This window comes from Myotis daubentonii, chromosome 19 (assembly GCF_963259705.1).
Source record: "Myotis daubentonii chromosome 19, mMyoDau2.1, whole genome shotgun sequence".
Lineage (NCBI taxonomy): Eukaryota > Metazoa > Chordata > Mammalia > Chiroptera > Vespertilionidae > Myotis > Myotis daubentonii.
This window is the reverse complement of record NC_081858.1, coordinates 16,719,045-16,735,790: the sequence shown is the minus strand read 5'-3', so window position 1 is coordinate 16,735,790 and position 16,746 is coordinate 16,719,045. Positions and strand designations below refer to the sequence as shown.

Sequence of the window (16,746 nt, the reverse complement as noted above, 5' to 3'; positions counted from 1 at the left end):
ATGGAGCATCTACGAGTGATGGTTGTTTCAACACGAGCCCCTTGCTGACTGAGCTGGGAGTTACCCGGTTTCATTCTACAGGTGAGATGATGTTTGAGTCGGGCTTGGTAGCTTCCGTTGTCTCTGCTTAAAATAAATAGGAGGCTATGTCCTAGATAAATGCAGTGAATTTCTAAAACCAGCAGGAGGTATGCCTGACAGAGTCATCCACCAGGAACCCTGTAATAGTGCATTAATCATAGGTAGTCTCCATAATGTGTGCCCTCCCATTCAGGTGCCCTCCTGACATTCTTAATCAGCATCTGCTATTTTTTAACAGCTTTATTGAGGGATAATTTACATACCATCCAATTCTCTTGGTATACAACTGGATGGTTTTTAGTAAATGTACGCAGTTATGCAGCCATCTCTACAGCCTAGTTTCAGAATAATCCCATCTCCACTAAAGGTGCTCATGCCCATTTGCAGACAGTCTCCATGCCCACCACCTGCCCCCGGGAATTAGTTATTAGCTTCCCCGCTCTTGATTTGCCTCTTCTGGACATGTCATGCAGTGGAATTGTTTGTTCAAGATGTGGTCTTTTGCATCTGGCTTCTTAGCACGTTGGTGACATCCATCCATGTTGTGGCATTATCCGTAGTTATTTGGTTTTGATTGCTGAGTAGTGTTTCATCGTACGGATAGCGAGTTGATGGTGAACGTTCAAATTCCTTCCACTTGTTTTGCTTATTATGAATCATGCTGCAGTGAACATTCAGGCGCCTGTTTTTCTGTGGACTTATATTTTTATGTCTCTTCCTTAGATATCCAAGGTCATCTGATAAATTTATGTTTAACATTTTAAGAAACTGCCCAACTGTTTTTTTACATTTTACCTCTGGGGCATATGTTACAATCTGTGAGCCTGCATCGACACATCATTATCACCCTAAGTCCACAGTTTACATTAGGGTTCATTCTTGGTGATGTACATTCTGTAAGTTTTGATAAATGCATAATGACAGGTATCCATTATTAAAATACCACACACCGTTTCTCTGCCCTGAAAATCATCTGAATGATTTGTTTCACCTACTCATCCATCCCACCCTCCCTCCCTCCCCCCAACCCCTGGCAACCACTGATCTTTTTACTGTCTCCATAGTTTTGCCTTTTCCATAATGTCACACAGTTTATCATAAAGTATATAGGCTTTTCAGATTGGCTTCTTTCACTTAGTAATATGAATGTCAGTATACTTTGTAATGGCTTCAAGGCTCATTTTTCTTTAGCCCTGAATATCATTTCATTGTCTGATGTACCATGATTTATTTATACATGCCTACTGAAGGATGTCTTGGTTGTTTCCAAAAATTGTTTCCAGTTATGAATAAAGTTGCTCCTATGAACTTCTATGTACAGGTTTTTGTGTAGACTTAAGTTTTCATCACATTTAGGTGAATGCCAAGGAGTAGGATTGCTGGATCATATCAAGAGGAAGAACATGTTTAGTTTTCTAAAAAGCTAACAGTCTTCCAAAATGCTGCACCATTTGCATTCCCAGGGGCAATGAATGAGGGTTCCTGTTGCTCCACATCCTCACCAGGTTTGGTGTTTGGGATTATGGCCATTTTCTCATCACTGTTTGGTGGTATTCAGTCTTGTTTTAATATTTTAATTCCATAATAACCTATGATGTTGGGCATTTTTATATGGTATTCCACATGGATATATCTTCTTAGGCGAGGTTAGTTCTGTTCTTCATTTTAAAATTGGATTGTTCATTGCCTTATTGTTGAGTTTTAAGAGTTCTTTGTATGTTTTGGATAACAGTACTTTATTAAATACTAAAGGCCCGGTGCACGAATTTGTGCATGGGTGGGGTCCAGCCGGCCTGCCCCAAATGTGGCCAATTGGGCCAGGCTGGCTGGGGGGAGGGGACACGGGATGTTGGCCAGCCAGCCCTGCCCCCTGGTCAAACTCTCGGTCCAGGGAACAATTTGCATATTAGCCTTTTATTATATAGGATGTCTTTTGCAAATACTTCCTCCTACTCTGTGAGTTGTCTTCTCTTGACTTTTGCCCATGTTTTTATTTCAGTGTTTGCTTTCTTATTGTTGAATTTTATATATATATATTTTATTTCAGAGAGGAAGGGAGAAGAAGAGAGAGATAGAAACATCAATGATGAGAGAATCATTGATTGGCTGTCTCCTGCACACCCCCTACTGGGGATTGAGCCCACAACCTGGGCATGTGCCCTTGACCAAAATCTAACCTGGGACCTTTCAGTCCACAGGCCAACACTCTATCCACTGAGCTAAACCAGCTAGGGCTTATTATTGTATTTTTAAAAGAGTTCTTTATGTGTTCTGGTTATAAGGTATTTGCCAAGTATATGATTTGCAAAATTTCTCCCACTATGTAGCTTGTCTTTTTGTTTTCTTAATGGTGTCTTTTGAAGTGTAAAAGTTTTTAATTTTGATGAAGTCCAGATCTTTAAAGTGTTCCTCTATGAATTACATTTTTGATGTGTATTGAAGAATTCTTTGCCTAAGCCAAGGTCACCGTGGTTTTCAACTATGTTTCCTTATAAAAGTTTTGTAGTTTTGGCTCTTAAATTTAGGTCTTTATAAATGTTGGATTAATTTGTGGGTGTAGTGTGAGACAGGGTCTGAATTTACATTTTTTTCATGTGACTATCCAACTGATCTAACACCAGTTGTTGAGAAAACTATTCTTCTTCCATTGAATGGTCTTAACACCTTTTTAAAAAATTAGTTGACCATAATGTGAGGGTTTAGTTCTGGACTCTCATTCTGTTCTATTGATCTATCGCCTAGCCAACGCCAGCACCACGCTGTGTCGGTTACCTATAGCATGTTTTAAAATTTAAAAATGTGCCCGATGGTGTGGCTCAGTGGTTGAGCATCAACCCATGAAGCAGGAGGTCACTGTTTGATTCCTGGTCAGAGCACATGATAGAATTTCGGGCTCGATCCCCAGTGTGGGGCATGCAGGAGGCAGCCAATCATGATTCTCTCTCATCATTGATGTTCCTACCTCTCTCTCCCTTGCCCTTCCTCTCTGAAATTAATAAAAACATATTTAATAAATAAATAAATTAGGAAATGTTAGTCCTCCCAATTTTATTCTTTCTCAAAATTGTTTTAGCTAGTCTGGGTTTCTTACATTTCTATATAAATATTGGGATTAGATTGCCAATTTCTGTAAACAACAACAACAACCTTGCTGATATTTTGATAGGAAGTTTATTGAATCTAAAAATAATTTGGGAAGAATTGACATTTAACAATTTTGGGGTTTCCTACCCACGATCATAGAATGTCTCTCCATTTATTTAGAACTTTATTAATTTCTTTCAATAATGTTTTTTAGTTGGCAGTGAATAACTTTTTTCACTTCTCTTGTTAAATTTATTCGAAAATGTTTTATTATTTTTGGTAGGGAGCCTTGATCAGAAGGACTCTGGCCCCTGATTTATTATTTTCCATGCTTTTATAAATGGAATTGCTCTCTGAATTTCATATTTGCATTATTGCCAGTATATAGAAACAACATTAATTTTTACATATTGATCTTGTATGCTGAGAACTTGTTGAACTCAGATATTAATTCCAGTAATTTTTGTTGTTGTAGATGCCTTAGGATTTTTTATACATAGGACCATCTACAAATAAAGACAGTTTTCCTTCTTTCTTTCAATCTTTTTGCCAAGTATCTGTTATTGAATTTGAAATTTTATAAAATATTCAAAAATCGTATAGGGGAGGGTCCCAGGGAAGATAATGTGAAAATGGAGGAAGCAGGGCTTGCAAATTGGGGCTGGGGTAGCAGAAGGGAACAGGGAGCCCCTGCAGTGAGTTAGGCTCACTTCCTCATTTCCGGGGTGCTGGGATGAAGGCTCTGCCATGAGAAAGGCATGCTCAGGGTGGAGGCTGGGGGCTTTGATGATGAGACAGAAGCTGTATTATTGCTGAGCCCCTTTCAGTGAAATTGCACTGCTCTCTAGTATTTTTACTTTGTTCCATGAAGAAGTGGTTGGTTCCCTTCCCATTAATTTGGATGGATGCCCATTTCTGCTAAGCAGGGACTGGCTGTACCCCCACCCCCCCTTCCAAAAAAAAAGATGGGGAAATAGTGACAAAAGACAGCCAGTTTAACGGCCAAGAAGACCTGGTGTACGTGAGCTTACGTGGCCCCACAGCAGTCATTCCAGACTTTAACAACCGGGCCTCCTCCTCGCCAACGAAATGCCTTTTAAATAATCCCTCACTGTTTCACATGCACTGACTATTATGGCTCTGTGAGCTGTTATCTATTTATGTTGACTATTAATAAATTATTAGACCATATTGTCTTGGTTGTAATAACTCCATAGGAAGAGAAGAAGTGTGGCCAGGAGGTGAAATCCCAGGCAATTACAAATCCGTAGGTTGAGTTAATTTTTTCCAACACCGAAGCTGTTCACTTACAAGTAAATTAAATACACGGGTTGTTGTCCTTGCTTAGGATGCTGGCCATGCACAGGGGCGGAGCTCACAGCAGATGCACAGCTCCTGGTGGGAGGAACGGTGGGGAACAGGCCTTCGCAGGGACTGCCCAGCGCCAGCGCCTGGTGCTTGGTGGGTCGGATGCATTGAGCCTTGCCCTGCGGTGTGGGCTCAGAACCGCCATTAGGAAGGGATGCTGACAGCCATGGTCACGCCTGCCTGCGAGAGACTAACAGGGCTTTTTAAACGGATTCTTCTCAGTCAGCCCTGAAGTGGGGCCCCCAAAACTGGCCTGCGTGGCTGTTTCACAGGTGAGATCCGGAAGCCACACTGCACCCCACAGGCACGTCCTTGCTTATTCTAGACAAACTGGCAAAGAGGCTCTTGGAAAATTAGAGCGTCAGCCCCGGGGATCCTGTGGACTCGGCTCTGGGAGGTCAGACAGGGGCAGGGAGAGCCCCCAGGCTTCGGCCGCAAAACGGAAATGGACTGAAATCATTGTCTTGTCACCAGGATTTTAAAATCCATACCAAGCCTCCTCAATGCATCCTTTTTCTTCTTTCTTCTCTTCTTGCTGTCTGCTGAGGGTGGTGGTGAATTTCCTCCCCTGGGCAGCGGTGGCAATGACCTCCTTGTACTGTCCTGGGCACGAGTGTGCCTTGTCCACACCCACCCAGGTGAGACCACGCGTACTTTGGCGGCACGCCTCGGCTCTGCACCGTGCGAGCATCACCATCTCTTCTCTTTGCTGGAAGGGGATCAAAAGCACCTTTTCTGCTTTGTTGCTGTCATCTAGAAGCTGGAGACCGTCTTCCCCAGGATGCCGTAAGCCCGCACGGATGCAGGCATGTGGCGGCTTCCATGCTGCCTTTGAATTGTGTAGTTAGACAGCTCGCACTATTCGGAATCCTCACTCTTACGCCTGTAACTGTGGCCATCCTAGAGCGTTTATGTAGGGAGTGTTCAGAATGAATGCCTGGTAACTCTGTCCCAAGCCTGGACCCGCATCCCCTTGGGCTCCCGGAGGACAAGGGGGTCTGCATTGTATGCCCTTCTCTTTCATATAACCAACAGGGTGACTGGCAGGAAAAGAGGGAGAAAGTGAGGAAGGGAGGCGAGAGGGGGGAGGGAAATGGTAATAGATTCTAGTCTGTCCACTCATCATTCAGTCTTGATTTCAGCACATGCCATGTGCCGGGCACTGCCATGGTAAAGCAATGCCCAAGAAACAGGGCCTGGCCTGATTGGTGAGCTGGGGAGTGGACGAGCAATGAAACCAGACAAAAGTAGGTGTTGCAGGCACATGTGTTCTGCGCTGGGATCATCAGCTCAGCAGGCTGGGAGCTCCAAGGTAGGGTGCACAACTCCCCAGAGTTTTTCTGCGAGAAGGTGATACCTCTTACTTGTGTGTGAGAGGGGAGATGGGTGGGGGAAGTTGGGCAGAGGAAACACAATGTGCAAGGTCTGGAGAGAAATGACAGCAGAGTCCAGCGATTCCGAGTGTTCGGTGTAGAGCAGGGTGCGGGCCCGGAGGCCAGCGTGGTTCATAGTCTCTACATCATGAAGGTCTGGGAGAAGCTGCGGGAGGATCTAGGACATGATCCTGGGACATGCGGGCCATCGGGGCTTTTAGGCAGGAGAGAGATGTGACCAGATAGGACACTTAGCTAAGACCCTCTGACTGCCCTGGGCCTGGGATGGGGCACGGGAGCAAGGCTTGATGCAGGGAGATGTTAGGAGGCTGAGGTGAAGGAAGATCATGGCCTGGCCCAGGAGGTGGCCTGGGAATGAGGAGAATCCAGTGACTGCCCCTTCCCCTTGTCCTCAGCAGGCCTTCTTTAAAAAAAAAAAAAAAAAAAAAAATATATATATATATATATATATATATATATATATATATTTAATTGATTTTCAGAGAATAAGAAAGAGGGATTGATTTTCAGAGAATAAGAAAGAGGGAGAGAGAGATAGAAACATCAGTGATAGAGAATCATTGATCAGCTGCCCCCAGCAAGCCCCCGACTGGGATCAAACCCACAACCCAGGCATGTGCCCTGACCTAGAATCGAACCGTGACCTCCTGGTTCATAGGTCAATGCTTAACCACTGAGCCACGCCGGTTGGATAGCACGCCTTCTTCATGTAGAGCTCTGTAGGGAAGGGCAGAATATTTAAACCAGAAAGTGGCTCTATAATAGAGAAGGTTTTAAGTCTGGAGAAACTTTGAGGAAGGAAAGGGAAATTCTGCCACGGAGTGTTGGAGAGCTTGGAAAATTCTGGAAAGACCTGCATCAACCTCTGCAGTTGGGCATTGAGGTGACGAGCATCAGGCGTGGCTATGGAGACAGCTGGGAGCAGCCCAAATCCCATGCATTGGACCCAGGGCTCAACGGGCATGGGGAGGTCCAAATATTGCAAAGGGGGAGGAGGGAGGGGACAAGACTTCAAAGAGCACAATGGGGTTCATTCATGAACTTTCCAACTTGCTCCTGTTACCACAGTAACATCTCCAGGGTTTGCAGATCTGGGAGAAAAGAGAGAGAGAAAAAAGAAAGAAAAAAACCCCGAGTTACAGTACTCAAAGCAAATTAGGTCACTGTTACGAGTTATTAATTTTAATGCATTAAGGAAAGTGTGCAGGGGGGAGTGAAGGGTTTTAAAAAAAAACAGTAAATGGGAAACAGCAAAAAGTACAATAATAATTACGCTGAAAGCAAAGTGAAGTGTTCCATAAAATGTAAGAAATGAACAAATTACACGCCCCTCCTGCCTCCTCCCTCAAGTGTGGTTAGGAGTGGGGGAGAGGGGCGGGCGGCTCCCCCACAGCCCTCTGATGCAATTAGGAGCTCGCATTTGTGTGTGTGGAGTGGTGTTACTTAAGCCTCGCTGAAATTCAGCTCTGAAAAGAAAGCACAGAGGGGCATTTTTCTGGGCTGAGTTATGTTTAGAGTGGAGTTGCTCTTAGGCAAATGTGCAATCTGAGGAGGGGAAATTGGAAGCCATGAATAGATTCTCCCGGAGCTTGGGTGCCCGGGGGACTCCGGGCAGGCTGGGTCTCTGGTTTCTGGGCCTGGCTGCCTCAGCCTGGCAGCCTACGGAGCGCTGAGTCTCCTGCCTGGAACTGGGTCATCTGTTGCCCCAGCTTCCAGAGGCTTTGTGCTTACGATCTGTTTTATTTGACTTCCTTTTCTGTTGTTGTTGCTTTTTAATATTTTATATATATATATACGCCTAAACGACCATTATGACCTGTTGACTGAACAACCGGTCGACCAGTCGCTATGACATGCACTGACCACCAGGGGGCAGATGCTCAATGCAGGAGTTCCCCCCTGGTAGTCAGTGCACTTCCACAGCCAAACTCCCGCAGCTGGCTAACCTCCTATGGTCCCTTCCCCTGGCCGATCGGGACTAGGCGAGATGGCCCTGATCAGCCTCTATTGCTGGCCAGGCCAAGGGACCCCACCCGTGCACAAATTTGTGCACCAGGCCTCTAGTATATATATATTATAATAATATAAAATTAATTTCTGAGGGGAAGGGAGAGGGGGAGAGAGAGATACATCAATGATGAGAGAGACTCATGGATCGGCTGCCTCCTGCACAGTCCCTCCTGGGGATTAAGCCCGCAACCTGGGCATGTGCCCTTGGCCAGAATCGAACCTGGGACCTTTCAGTCCAAAGGCCGGCACTCTATCCACTGAGCCAAACCAGCTAGGGCTGTTGTTGCTTTTTAAATGTGTTTGTTCTCTATCTGTTTGGTTTTGCTTTGGCTTTTTTTGAAGGCAAGTCAGGAAGTCTGCATTCCAATTGGCGTCGTGTATGGAGCTGCACTCCTTTATTCTACCTACAAAATGTCTCCCCTCGCCCTGCCTCCCTTGTCCACGTGCCCACACCTCTCCTCCCTTCACACCCTATCCGGGTGGCATCAGGTCCTTTAGTACATTTCAGAGTTGGAGGGAGAAGCTAGGACTCAGCTCTCCACAGTGGCTGCGTCACCTCACTCAACTCCATGAGGACCGAACCCCCTGTTCTCCTGATAAGTCTTCTCCTTTGGCCTGTCAGGTACTTTTCTCTCATGGGCCTTTTCTCCTCTCTGACTGTGCTGTGCATCCACCCCAGTCTCTGAACCCTGCTCCCTACCCACATTCTGAAAAGATAAGGGGTCCATACATCTGAACTTGACCCTCCTCTTCCCTCTCCCTGTTGTCTGTGGCTGACTTTGTTCGTTCTTTCTCGTTAATGTACCAATCAGGGATTTGCTCCTGACTCCCCAAACCAAAATTTGGCTTTAACTTTTTACCGAAGCTCAGAGGAACCAGCCTGGTGTCACCATCCATGTAGCTCATAACTGCTGCAAATCCATTTGTTTTCAAACGAAACTCAATTTCCTTCTCTCCTCGGTGGCCTCTTCTCTTACTCTCCCCCTCCCCAAGCCAACAAATGAAACAAAACAAAACAAAGCAATATAAAAATAATCCTACTTCTCTCCTATTCCGTATTGCCATTAAGAGGTAGCGCCTTCCAGCCGGGCATGCAGTGAAGGCCCCTGAGTTTGCAGGCGGATAATCCTCCTGAAAGAGCTCACAGTCCACTCTCTCCTCCCGCTGTCGGTCTGAGGGTCTCCCCTCCCTACTCCATCCTCTACACCAGGGGTGGGGTCCAGCCCAGGGACTGTATAAGGCCCTGGAAATCATTTGGTCTGTCCCTGCCAAGGCATTAGGGTTGAGTTACTTAAACGTTTGACCAAATATAGCAGGCTAATTTTAAAAAAATATTTGTGTTGATTTTAGAGAGAGGGGAGAGAGAAGTGGAGAGAGATAGAAACATCAATGATGAGAGGGAATCATTGATCAGCCCGCTCCTGCACGCCCCGCACTGGGAATCGAGCTTGAAACCCGGGCATGTGCCCTGACCAGGAATGGAACCGTGACCTCCTGGTTCATAGGTCAGCACTTAACCACTGAGCCACGCTAGCCAGGCCAGGAATCCTCTTTTTAATGATCATTAATAGTGGTCTTCCTGAGTCTCTCATCTGGCCCATCAATAACGTTGTAAATGTCCACATGGCCCATGGCAGAAAAAAAGGTTCCCCACCCCTGTTCACTGATTTCAGAGTTGTCTTTCTAAAACGCGCACCCAGTAAGGGCATTGCCTGCCTGTGGATCCAACTAGTTTCCCGTTGCCCAAAGCATGGAGTAGGAAGCATTTCGAGGCCAGTGAAGTCTGGTTCCATCCTCATTTCTGGGCCCCCTTCTCACCCCGTGTTGTAGACAGACACACATCCACTCTTCCCCTCATGCTCTGTGTACCCCTGTCTCAGCCTTTGCGCCCGATCTTCCCTCTGAAGGAATCCATTCCTTCTCCTCTCTGCCTAGCAAACTCTTACTCATCTGCAAGGCCCCCAGGCAGAGTGTATGTGCATGTGTGTGTGCATGCATGCATGTGAGTGCACATGCATGTGTTCAACTATGCATGTGTATGCATGCATGTGGGCATGTGTGTGTACGTGCATGTGTGTGTACGTGCAGTGGGGAGCTTTTCCTTGGAGAGATTTATGACCCCATCTCATCTGTCTTTAGTACATTCTGGACTCTGGAGAGGAAAGCAGACTTTCTTCCTCAGAAGCTAATTTACCTGGTGAGTGCAATGCTCCGTTTTAATTGATTGTATCTTTCAAGTAACCTGTGATGTCAGCTCAGTTGTCGATATTTTGCCTGGACGTCCCTCCGCCTTCCCCGCGCAGATGGGCAGGCAGAGAGCCGCCGTCGCAGCTCCGATGAAAGGGAAGAGCAGCTCAGGGTAGTAATCTGCTGTTGATTTTTCCCTGGCTGTCCTCCCCCTCTCCCAAATCCACTAAAACGGGGGAAGATCCATAACGCTTAGAAAATTTCTGGCCGAGACATCTCTCTTTCCTTTCCCTTCTGTTTTCCTGCCCTCTTTAGTATTCAGAAGCCACCCAGATATCGGAGTTTCCCATGATGCTTGCTGTGCACAGCATGGCAATGAGGGTGGGGAGAGATGCTTGCTGGAGACATTGCAGCTCCTTTCAGGCCCGGGCCAGGTGGCTTCCGTCACACTCCCAGGCATGATTCCGTCAACGAGTCACTGGGGCAGCCATGGCCATAGTGGAGGGCTTTCTGCAGGGACCAAGGGGATGTGCAGAGATATGCATTTATAAGTGCGGAGTCACCCCTGACCGTGCAGCTCCTCGGGGGAGTCCCTCAGCAGCCCCTGAGTGCCAAGGCTCCTCCTGGGCAGGACTGGGAGGCCAGCTGTGCAAGGAGACACCCCAATGAGTGTAACTGGCTTCAAGGGCAGTGTTGGGTGCTAGGTTCGTGTTCACTGTCATTCTCACAGCCCACCAGGCATCCCACTAAGAGAGAGGAGCAACAGAGACTGACCAGGGGCCGCTGGAATCCAGAGCAGCGAGGCCATTCAATCTCAGGGAAAGACATGTAGGAGGAAGGGGAGACCTGGCCGCCAGATGCTGTGGGTTGAGAAAGGGTTGGGGGTGAGAAATGAGGACAGTCAGTGTTGACAGCTCTTTCAAGAAGTCGGGTAGTAAATAGAGAGGAGAAAGTAGGGAAGTAGCTGCAGAGGAATTTGGGACGGAGAGAGGGAGGTGGTGTTGCTGTGTTTTATTGGCTGCTAAGATGGAAGAGAATGGACCACGTTTTGATCCTAGGAGGAAGAAGGAGAGCGGGTAAAACTGGTTGGACAAGGTCCCTGGAAGTGGGAGGGAAGAGAACCCACAGCACAGATGAAGGGACTCGCCTTGTATGGCCTTGGTACACTCCTCTCATGCACCAGGAGGGAAGGTGGAGTGTGAGGCCCGATGAAGTCAAGTGGATGGCTCGGAGACAAGACATTGAGAAAACACGTGGTAGTTGGTTCTGTTTTCTCTGAGAAGCAGGGAGAGATTATCAGCTGGCGTGGAGTGAGGGAAGGCAGTGGTAATGCTAAGAAGGGTGGGGAGGTCTGTGGAAAATGGTAGGCAGATCCAAGCACAGAAGCACGGAGGCAGCGTAGATGGGGAGGAGGGGCCCGTGGAGGTCACAGATTCATATAAAAATGGGCCCCATCTGAGTGTTGGGTCTATCCAGTAACTCCAGGCGTCCCAGACTTAGGCACAGGGAAGGCAGGTCTTGAAGGGACCTGGGGTTGGGTTTTCCGGGAAGGTCAGATGTAAGGGCGAGGGGTGAGGCCCTGGGAAAATGATGGCCCTTGGGGTGTGAGCTGGAGAGGAACAAAGTGAATGTGCAGGGCCTGCAGGATGGAGAGGTAGTAAAGGGGTGAGAGAGGGGTGGTTTCAATGATGTCCGAGGACGTATGTGTCTCAAAACATGTTCTGAGGAATGGCCAAGTCAGATCAGGAAAATTAGGAAACTCTGAGCAGGAAATAGAGAATCTACATTTATTTTTTTTTCCGAAAGAAAAGGGCCATGGCACCCACTGTCCCATAAGAAAAACACTGAGTGCCAGGAGTGTCTATTCCCATGAGGACTTCTTTACCTGGCATCCCAAGCCCAGCTCGAATACATTCGTTCCACAAGAGGTGAAGATCGTTGCATGAGGAGGGATGTAGCTCTGCCTTCCGTTCATCAGTGCGATGCTTTCGTAACATCATTACACTGCGGGCGTTTATCTCTGTCTAATCGATGGGTCTCTCGGGGTCTCCAGGTGCATCTTATGGTGATAAAAAGGGCATTTTGCAGGTAGAGTCAGGGTGGGACCGTATATCTGCAAAGGCAATAAAGCATGCTTGTTGGGGGTCAAATTCCTAACCTCGCCCCTTATTGTCAGTTTGACTTTAGGCAAATTATTTCATCTTGCAGAGCCTTCATCTGTACAGTAGGGAGAATGAAAGTACTTCATAGGATTGATGTGAAGATTCAATGATATCATTAAATGATGAAGTTTAATGATCTAATTATAAACATATTTAGCATCATGTCAAAGGTAGCATTGTTCCATAAATGATGATCAATGATACTACTGGTATTTATTGATGCTACTTACAGCGGAAGGACAAGTTCCACTCCACACATCTCTCTAGTATCAGCATCATGCCTGCCCGGCCTTGGCCAGCTCAGCTTGCCCCACACGTCCCCTTAGGAGCCCTTAACTGGAAAGTCCTCACACCTAATCGGCATGTGTTGCTATTTGGCCCCTATCAGGGGACGTGTTTCTCTGCCGGACCACAGCTGACCGTGTAAGTTCAAAGACCTTCTGCACAACTGGCCTCACTAAACTGCAGCAGGTCCCCAGCCATTGCATGCAGCTCGAGCCCCCAGAACAGCTGGGCTCAGCTCCATTATCTGTTCCAGCCAGAGACCCAGGCTCGCAGCTCAGCGGTCCAGGCCTTGGGTGGTGGCTGGCCGTCCAGGACCTGGTTATCCATTATTCTCATTGTCATTCCTCACCACAGCCAGAACTGCCCAGGTTTCAATTGGTTTCCTCCTCCCATCCTTAAACTTGCCCTTGGCTTATTGAGCCAACCACACCAGCTTAACAGCCGTGACTTTAATTACTCCGCTGGAACTACGGAGAGAAGGAAGTGAGGAGAGCACATGGCTGTGATCAGTGTTTAACCAAAGAGCTTGGCACTCTCTCCACTCTTAGGGCAAAGATGCGAATGGAGGCGTCACCCAGAACCCTTCTCGCTATCACCCGGTACCATGTTCTCTCTTACCCAGCACTGTGTTCTCTCTCACCCAGCCCGGGAGCATCCACACTGAAGGGACCAGACTTACTGAAACCCACAGACCCCTTTGCCTCAGTTCCACAGGTGGCATGTTTATTTATTGCTTGGAGGGTGTAGAAACCTAAGTTAATGGTATAAAATTATATGTCCTTCCGTCTGTGATAATCCACCCCCCCTGCTCTCTGGTGTCATAGGAATGTCTTATAGGTCTGAGTCCCCACTCTCTCTAATGAAACAGGCAACGTAGGCCTCCCTCCAACCAAGCTGTGGCCCTGGTACGCAGTCCTGGCTTGGTAGTGGCTGCCTGGCCACTAGTAGAAGATGCTGGAAGGATACTCTGTGCTTGATTAGTACTGTCTGCCACGGGCACAAGAAGGGAGAATGGACGTGTCTTTGCTCAGTGTTTGCAATCCCCGTCTTAGATCACACATTTCTGGGAGGCAGGGAATGTATCATTATAGTTCTCTGTGCAAACGTACCTAACATAGCTCATGAGTTATTGATGATGATGGTGAAGAATGTTTATGCAGAAATGTAATAATTTAACTAGTTAGCCAAAATCTGGTGATTGCCCTCTATCCCCTGAGCTTTCTCATCACGTGTCAGAGATCAAGCAACTCTCTTTACAAAGACTTCATTCCCTACACTGGGACTACTTGGACAGTTGGGATGCTGTCATAAATATTAGACACCAAATTGTCAAAACAAGGGAATAGTTTTGTGGTGTGGCAAATTCTGCTCTTCTTCTTCTATTAAATAATTTTTTTTCTTACTTGCAATTCACTGGATGTCCCCAGCATCCAGCTGTGTGTTGCAGGCTCAGCTGGACACACACAGGGGAGAAGGAACAGTATTATGAGCAAATGAATGAGATACATTCGATTTTCCCTGGTAACATTCATCTCACTCAAGTCATGTGCCCTTCAGTGGCTATACTGTGGGTCTGTGTCTTCCCTCAGAGAGGCATGTATATCATTACATACTAACCTCATGTTTCTGAGAACCGAGAAAACTAGTTTCTCAGACAGCAATAAATGTGCCAGAGATCGGTGGAGTCTTACAGAAGCTCAGCCCAAGGAGATGAGCCACAGAATCTAAGTTCTACCCTGTCCCCATGAGCTGTGTAATCACGTACCAAGTACAATAGCATTCAGCACTTGCCAGAGACACAGCCAGGACTACATACCAGGGAACAGCTTGTTTGGAGGGAGGTCTAAACACCCACTGCTCTGTCATCCCATTCTCCAGAAACTTCACCCTGACTCCAAAGTCCATCCCAACGCACAGGAAACTAGCAGAGGGCACAAAACTGAGTATCTATTTCCATCAGAAATTGCGGCAACCACCCCACATCTCTTCCTGGGACCTACATTGCTCCATGCATCATTACTCATTACCCATAAAACTTATATCTCTAGGGTGACCTGCTGTTCCTACAGGGGCAGCTATGGGAGAAGCCTGCCTCCCTCTGGCCATGGCCTGCAGCTAAAACATCTGGCATAAGGAGACCCTGGGATGCTGGGCCAGGCATGGTTACCTGTCTGAACCTTCATTTTCTTTTAACAGGAGTAAAAACGAGAAGGTTGGGCCAGGTGATTGCGAATGTTCTTTCCAGCTCCAAAATTTCTATTCAAGACCTAAATTCACACTGAGTAAAATTCCAACTAGCATTCATCCCTGAGCTGGAATCTCCTACCCCAGGATTTACGTTAGTAACTGTGTTTGTTTATTTTTATTTTGATGAAGAAGGAAAAAGTCTTCTGCAATTAAACCTTGCAGCCTAGCTTTCTATACTGATCGGTTAAGTTTAATCTAATCACAGTCTCAGAAAATGCTTAGAAGTGTCTGTCTTTCTCATGTGCCTATTTTGCTCTGGATAAGCTATGTTCTTCGTGAGTGGTTATCCAAGTGTGGTCCCAGGACCAGCAGTATCAACATCACCTAGGAACTTACTAGAAATGCAGATTCTGGTATCCAACCCCTCAAGGATGACTTTATCTTTGTTACCCACTCAGAGTGTCAATAAAATGCAATTCATCAATGGATGTAGAAGTGCTGGAAATGGTTGAATATAGTTTACATGTGACTAGACTTTTATTCATTCATTCATTCATTCATTCATTTCACAAACATCATTTGTCATCCATATGTGACAGATGCAGCTGTAGGTCTGGAAAATGACACATAGCAAGACAGACGAGGCCCTTGCTGTCATGGAGCCAAACTCCTTATTGGATCCTTTATGAAACATTTTGATATTTGCAAACAGTTATATGAAACAGTTAATTTCAATATTAGGGTCAGATCTCTCAAAAGAATGGAAAAATGTGAAATGCTTTTATCTAAGAAGAGTTAGTCAAGTTATAACAGGTATAACAAAGAATGAGTTGACCACAACCTGAGTAAGCATTATGAACCACCAGGTGAGAACATAGGAAGAGATTTAACACTTGTCCTGCTGGGTCTTGCCTTGATGGGGCAGGAGACGTGGGCTGATGAGACTCTAGGTCTCATCCAGCTTATCACAGTAGACTTTTGCCCTCTTCATCCGAGTCAACTATCCTGGTTTGTCTTCCACAAAACTGTACACTACAAAGAGGAGAGCAAAGGGGTCCCTTCTAGAACCATAATTGGCCATATCTCTACCACCTGAGATTTTGGACCAATGAGAATAGACCAGTGTTCATCAGATGGGTGGATTATAGGACAAATTGTTAGAATTGGGATTTTAGTCTTTAGCTACTATCATGGACAAGCAGCTTTATTTTAAATCCAGAGCTAAAATTCAATTTCCCAAATAGTATGAAAAGAAATAAAAAATATCCTGGGGTGGAAAGAGTGGCTCAAGAGAGATTTTGGACTTCAAAAACCCTCAAAAACCTTTTAATGATTTAAGTGTAAAGGAACCAGAAACATCCTGATGAAATTCCCCTTGATATCCACATGGTGCGTACAGATTCTGGAGGGAAGATTCCAGCTATGAAATCTGCTCTTATTTATCAAGCCCAAACCATCTGAGATGCCTGGCGAACTCCAATATTGTCTAATCATATCTTCCTCATAACAGCCTCTTCTCCCCACAGGCAGAAGGGGAAGGAAAGGCCTAATTAAGAAACATTGGTTTCTAAGGTCGGAGTCTTAGGGGGGGTGTTGTTTGCGATGCTTACGCTGACCCACAGATGTGCCGTGAACATACAAGATTAAAATGCTAATTGTCTAATCTTGTGCTACTTTTCGACATACCCTCGGCAAGACTTGTTGCATGGTAAATTCGAAAACAGTGAATCTCCAAGCTGTCACAATATTGAGGCCTCTTGTATATTGCTTGCTCTGCATAATTAATTGTAAAGTGATAATTTGTACACCAAGATATTTTCGTTCCAACGTGGAAATAAAAGTCTCAGCATCTTTGCCTCTGGCGGGCAGAGGGAAAGTGAAGTGGTATGTGCTTCCCAGGCATCTGCAATGCCCTCCTATCCCCGAGGCCGGCTGTCAAGGTCAATGGAGACGCTGCCGCTGTTCAGACCTTGGTCCCTCCCTGAGGT

The 16,746-nt window shown here is 46.3% G+C and overlaps 1 protein-coding gene across 2 annotated transcripts in view; it reads left to right on the top strand.

Moving 5' to 3' along the window:
* KIRREL3 (kirre like nephrin family adhesion molecule 3) overlaps positions 1-16,746 on the top strand; it is a 456,656-nt gene that overhangs the window by 59,163 nt on the left and 380,747 nt on the right. The gene's annotated exons all lie outside the window — the stretch shown is intronic.